Source organism: Triticum aestivum, chromosome 5D, assembly GCF_018294505.1.
Source record: "Triticum aestivum cultivar Chinese Spring chromosome 5D, IWGSC CS RefSeq v2.1, whole genome shotgun sequence".
Lineage (NCBI taxonomy): Eukaryota > Viridiplantae > Streptophyta > Magnoliopsida > Poales > Poaceae > Triticum > Triticum aestivum.
Window position 1 is genome coordinate 375608427 of NC_057808.1, and position 7117 is coordinate 375615543.

Genomic DNA, 7117 nt, shown 5'->3' on the forward strand with positions numbered 1-7117 from the left:
TTAACTCATCACATGTTAGCGACATGCCAAGTGCATTCTAAAAAAATTACTGTACTCTATTGTAATGCCAAGAAGAGGAAGCACTTTGACCGACGGACCAAACGAGACAGGCGTGCCTTGCTGTGAGTGGGTCCAATTTCTCATTTTTAACTTGTTTGGTGTAGTAGTAACACTTGGTTTTGACTATTGATAAGATTTTATATAGGGCCTAATGTATTCTTCGGGGATGCCTTTGACTATTGATAAGATTTTATATAATTTGAAAATTATATCATTCGAAGATCCTTTCACGTTCTATTTAAAAAAAGATCCTTACACATACTGATTTGACTGTATGCTTTGAGCAACTTGCATGTCCTATACTGCTCTTGTTTGGATACTCTAACTTAGCTAGTGGTTAGACTAACTCATGACTAACCCTGAACTAACTGTAGCCAAAGAGGTGTTTGGGTGACATGGTTAGATTGAAAATAAATGCACTTGATGGAGAGAGAAAAGTGATTTTTCAGTGGGCCCAATGAGAACTGTCACAACCGGATTTTGGGATATAAATTCCCAGAATAACGGCCTGTGTGCTCACCAGCCCCAGGATTACTGTTAGCTGATGAGGCACCAACTTGATACAAGAATTCCAAGCAAGTACAAAAATATGTAGTACAAGACCATTTAGGCTTAGGAGTACAACACTTGGTTACTAGTGGTTGAGGGCGGAAGCGGTTGGATACATCTGCGTCTATGGGACTCCTTTTCCCACAAGAACAGCTGACCAGGATAACTCCTATCTTCGCGAGGCTGCAAATGTCAACACGTAGGTTCCGAGGTTGTCACCACGGTGCTCATCTCCAAGTGAGGAATCTGGCCAAGACAATAGCCAGGGACAAGCCAGTGAGTACGTTTGAATGTACTCGCAAACATTAAGAACACGGGTATAATATATCAAACATGCTCCGGGTTAATTAGATGATCACACGTCTGTCACGAAATATACGAAAGACCAAGATGCACACATATGGTTAAAAATATACCAAAACAAAATACTGGGTGCCAAACGAGTGTCTGAATGACCCCTCGAGCGGAAAATGCAGAATAGTAATACTGGTGCCAAACGAGTGTCTGAATGACTCCTCGAGCGGAAAATGTAGAATAGTAATACTGGTGCCAAACGAGTGTCTGAATGACTCCTCGAGCGGAAAATGAAGAATAGTAATACTGGTGCCAAACGAGTGTCTGAATGACTCCTCGAGCGGAAAATGCAGAAATAATAATGCCGCAGTCGGGCGTCGGGGCGACACCACATAAACGGCTTATATATAAAGTAAGAAATAAGAACACGCCACAGTCGGACGTCTGCGCGACGTCTCATAAAGGGATTATAAGAGAGTAATCACAGTGAATATCCAGGAGGTAGAACCATCCCAGGGATACCCAATAATATACGTAATATAAATGGTTAGTCCAAAATAATAAAGATCACAATCCATATGTGCCATACTCATAAACAATATTTAGTACAGTCGTTTCTCCATCCGAAAACCGATAATTTAGTCAAGCCGTATCTCCATCCGAATACCGTTACTACGTTCCAGCTAAATCGTTCTCCATCCGAATACCGTTACTGAGACTCAACTCAGACTGTGGTTTTTACTCAAGGACAAGACTATCCAACAGGATATATCCTCTACAGAGGGAGTACCATTTTCCACGAGTAACGGGTTTACTTAGTCCCTCGGGACTAATTCCGTCTACGGTCTTTTAATTGAAAACACACCTGACCTGCACACACCAGCTTAACTCACCAGTGTCTGGAATCACCCACGACACCTGCCAAGCAAAACTCTAAGTGGGGAGGCTACAACCTCGACGTAGCATGGGATCACAAAATTTATACCGCGCGCAAACTGGGGGAGCTACCCCCTTCGGCTACAACCGAAACACCCATGCCCCCGGACCGGATGACTGGCTTTAATCCATGGCCATGGGACCCTCATCACGGCCTCTCTGTACGGTGTGTGCTTTGGAAAGGGGTTGACAACCTACTGAACCATACCCTGTCCCCTGCAGGGACAAGTGGTGGTACCGACAAAGAAGGAAGATATTGATCAAGACTCGGTCTACAACCGACTCAGGTGGTCCAATATCCACCAACAACATTACTACTAGTGAGATAAATCACCACTCCTCGAGCCTCACCATGCCATGCCGGGCATACTCGTCTCGACGAGGGATTAGGGACAAGATCGTGTCTACCCAAGACCACGACTTTCCCGGCTTCCTACCGGTGTGCAAGAGAAGCTCACGAGGATGACCCAAATCACTAGTGTATCCATTGCTGACCACAAAACAACTCCAAAGTGCACTCATGCACGAGACCATATCGATACATAAAGCTATCACATACTCCAAGTCCAAAGGTGTTGTGATCGTATCAAAACACCACAACAAAAATATTATGCCAGAGTTCAGAAATGCTTGCCTTCAAGAGTATGCAAAGGATGCACTTATTGGAAGCTTTCCTTTTCCTCCAAAAATCCTATTTTGCCAAATACACAAATAACAAATATTTCAAACACAGTACCAAAAGTTGTCTCAAATATTTTTGAAATAAATCTTAAAATAAACTAGATGAAAATTGAGAGAGGTAGGAAAAAGAATCAACTCATTTGGAGTTTTATTTTAAAAGTTATAGCCAGTCAAAGTTTGGTCAAATCTCTGTTTTTAAATAAAACCAGAAAAGAAAACGATTCAGAAGAAAATACGCTTTCGCAGTAGAGGAGACGCACTCGGGAGTTTGCGCCTTCACTTAAACAGAGGGAGCGGTCGCGTGGGTCACTGACAGTGGGTCCAGAGGGCCCACTGGTCAGGTTTGACCGTTTCTTCCCTCCTTCTCCTCTCTTCTGCCCGACGGGAGCGGGGCTCCGGCGATCGCCGTCGACGAACGGCAGCGCCTCACGGGCATCCAAGGGCGGGGATGGAACGGCTAGACCGAGGCGGTCCTCTAGGTGGTGGTTGGGTCGACGGAGGTGGTAGGAATCGGCAGCGGCGAGCTCCGCGGCGGAGAAAAGCTACGGTGGTGAAGTGACATTTGGGTTCCGGTGATCCTCGATCGAAGTTGAGTAGCTGGGCAGCTCCGCACGACTACGGGGAAGTTCTTGGTGGCGCTGGTTGGGCGAAAGGGCGCCTGGTTGCGACGAATCGCACCGGGGCTTGGCGGCGGCCGAGCTGGCCGGAGTTGAGGAAGATGGCCACTACGGGTCGATCTACTGCGTGGGAAGCTCTACGGGGAGTGTCTGATGTCGCCTGAAGCCTTGAACGAGCTCGGGGTTCCCTTTTATAACGTGACGAGGCTGGCTCCGCGGCGGCAGAAGATAAGATCGCCGGCGACCACTTTCCTGTAGTTGCAGGGTATCGTGGCGGCGACGAACGCGTGCCGACGAGCAGGAGGATAAGAACGGCCTGTGCTCTGGGGCAGCTAGCGTGCGCTGGCGGTTTGGGTGGCGCTGTCAGCGGCGGAATCTGCTGCCGACGCCGGCGTGCTGCCAAGGCGGCGCTGCAGGGTGCCAGGGGGAGCTTGGAGTGTACTGGAGAGAGGGCGAGTGCGTGGCGGGGTTCGGCAGGCGAGCAGGGGTCAGAGATGGGACGCAACGAGGGCGGCAGTGCGGTGTGTCGGCGTAGTGCGCGCGCGTGCAAAACGTGCGCTCTGGGCGCGCCCAGAGCACGCACGGCACCTGTTCGACGAAATGCCAACGCGCTCTAGAGCTCGAGGGTGGAGCTGGCACTGCACAGGATGGAGGCAGGGGTAACAAGGCACTCAGTGGACAAGGTGGGTAGGTCAGGGGTTCAAGCCCATAATGCAAAACAGAGAGCTTGCCAAAAAGGACTGTGCACACCAGGTGTTCGACAGAATGCCAGATGCACTTAGGCAACTCTTGGAGTGGCCAAAACCTCCAGATCAGTGTCTCTTTCGATGCAGAAGATGGTGGTAAGATTAGTTTGGCAAAAACAGAAAGTTGATAGTGCAAGAATTTTAGAAAACCAGTTTTGGGGAGAAACTAAAGGCTGACATTGCATGCACCAAAAATATGCCAAAGGGTCCAATCTCCTGGACTTAAGAGTTTGGTAGGGAGGACTATAGGTAGGAAAAAGCTCAAAGGTATTAGAGCAAAATAAAAATGGGTTGCAGTACAAATCACCAATCTGGACCAGAATGGAAATGAAGATGATTCACTTAAATTTTTCAAAGAACATTACTGGGTTTTTGCTTGAAGATGAATTGTATGCATCCATTGACATCTTCAAACCCTTGGAAGAAATTTTAAAGAAATGTTTAAATGGGTTGTAGTGTAAAATACCTACTGGACCAGATTTGAAAAATTGATGTGGAGCTCAAAATCTCCAATGACCAAAAAAATGTTTTTGCATAAAAGTGATGGGGAAAACTCACATGACATCCCCAAATTTTGGTGAAATTTTTTGAATGCATTTGCCAAATGTTTGTAGTGCAAATAGGCTCCAAATGCAAAAGAAAATCATTTTATAAGAACAAAGTTTTGAGAAAGTAAATCTTGCAACATTTGAATCCACTGATATAAATAATTGTTTTATTATAGAGAGAAATCAAGTCCAACAATACCTTTGAAGGTTTTTTCCCACAAGAGGCACAAATCCAAAATCACAAAAGGTAAAACTTGACAATTGGAAAAGTTTTATTTCCTGGCAACATTTTAATAAATAAAAACAAGGCCAAGATTTTGGGGGTGTCACAAGAACTATCTCCGATTAGCACCTCTTGGGTGGTATAGTTTTTTTTGGTGGGTTCGGTGCAACTTGCTCCAATTTAACCCTCATGCTTGGATACTTTAGGGCTATATGAGCCCCAACTAGCTCAAACTAACTCTAACCCATGGATCCAAATAGGGCCAAAGTTAATCTCAGAAAACACATTAAGCCCTATATACTCCCTCCATTTACTTATACAAGGCCACTATGGGATATACGTTTTGCATCTATACAAGGCCACCAACAGTAATCGAGGAAAGAATTAATGATATTTCCTCGTACTAGCAACATGTTTAATACGTGTATGCATGCCATCATAATGACACTAGCTACTTCCTCCACTCAGTTTCCTTGCATGCATGTTGCGTATTAATGATCCTAGTGAATGGAGAAAAAGTTTGACTTGCAAAGTATGCATTTAATTTTACCTTGGTACCTACAATATAAGTTTGTGGCCTTGTATATAAAAATGGAGGAAGTACATGGACAGACGGAGTACATGATACTAGCAAACGCTCACCATTAGTAGTAGTTCATTGGTTGGTTTCGATTTTTGATTCAGCTGTTGTGCTGCTACAGTCCAATATTCGCATGTGGTCGTTTCTAGAGTAAAAAAGGAGGTACTAGAACTTACTTTGGGAAAGGTGAAGTGGTGGTTGCTTCGCCCGAGCAACTTATTACTCTGGGAATATGGGAGTACCGGCAGATTCAACGAACAGAGAAATGATGGTTGCTTCGTCCGAGCAACTTACTGTGGCGAAGGTGCGGCTCTGTGATTTGACTGCTCACTAGTCATTACTACTGCGACGCAACGACCGGGGTGAGTCTTTCCCTGCAGTTGTGCACTCAATATTGCTACATGGCAGGTGGAGCCGGATGAAGGATGTCCCACATGTCGGCGAAAGGAAGTTGAATTGTTTCTGGCATTGCTATCAATCCTTCAGGATTTGTTTATATGTACGCATAATTTTAATGAAATGGTACTGTGATGCTATGAAGGTTTCAACTTTGGTTCTTGCAGGATTTTTTTTTGCAACTTAGGATTCATGTGTCCTCTTGTCTCAAGATTATCTCGTTGCAACATTCCATCAAATACAAATGAAACTACCATGGCTGCTAATGCATCTCAATGGTTCGCAGATCAGCACCAATATTCACATCACAACTAAAGACAAAGTTGTGAGAAGGTGTACAAATAAAGAAAAATATATAATTGATCGATGTTGTTCGTAGGCATGGCTCCATTTCCTGGGCACAGTGTTCATTGGTTGGCAGCTAGTTTCACCCAGCGCTGTAGCCAAAAAAGAGGTGTATGGAGGACACCACAATCCGATCATTTTGTGCAGCTCCACTAAAATCGAGCTGACCATCCTTGTTTGCAAAGATATCCAGTCACTGTGATTACAATAATAGTGGAACTAGATGATGAAACATAACACAGACAAATAGAAGCCGATCACCTCTGCAATCTCTCTTTAGAACTAACTACTTGTTGGAGAAGATTAGGCACGGAGTTGGATGAGGAGAATAGCAAAACCAATCTCCCTTTCTGCAGTCCCACAGAAATGTAAAAACATTGCCGGTGTGACAGTTTGGCGGAACTGCACAAAACACTCATAAGATAAAAGTGATTTGTGCAATTCACCAAAAGGTCACAATAGCAACGAGGTGAAATGGCCAACCCTGTTTGCAAAAGGAGGTAGAAAGGAAACAATTACTGCCCTATAACTTGAGTTGAAGACACATACGCCGACAAAAAAGAAACATATTCCATGTAATAAGGGAAAGATAGCAGCATGGTGGTTTATCAAAAATGGTTTGAGGACGAGATTGCAAGATGGAAAGTACGCCGACCGAGATGCGTTTTAAGCAAACAACTAAAGAAGATCCACATCCAGGATTTTCCACATGCAACAACGTGGGAAGATGGGTAGTGGAGCAAGGCCGGAGGAAGTTGTACCTGAGGGTCGTCGGGATGAAACTAGGAGGGCGCCGGCGGCCGGGATCTGCCCATACTGCGGCAGCGAGCAAGTGGCGAAGGCCCTGCGTCGCCGGAGCTTGGTCAGAGAGAACGGCGGGTCCGGCAGATCAGGACGTGCTGCCTCAACACTGTCGAATGGAGAAACGATGCACATCCTCCCTTTCCGCCGATGGACGGGATGCGGCCGGATCACTGACCGACGGTGAGAGAGAGAGGCTACCGCCGCCTTGTGTGAGATGGTGTGACGAGAGACAAACCCCGGCAGGCACACTCCATTGTATATAGTGGAGCAGATTTTTCCATATTCCCCACGACAATCGTTCTATATTCTGTACGTGCCATTGAGGAATATATAACTTT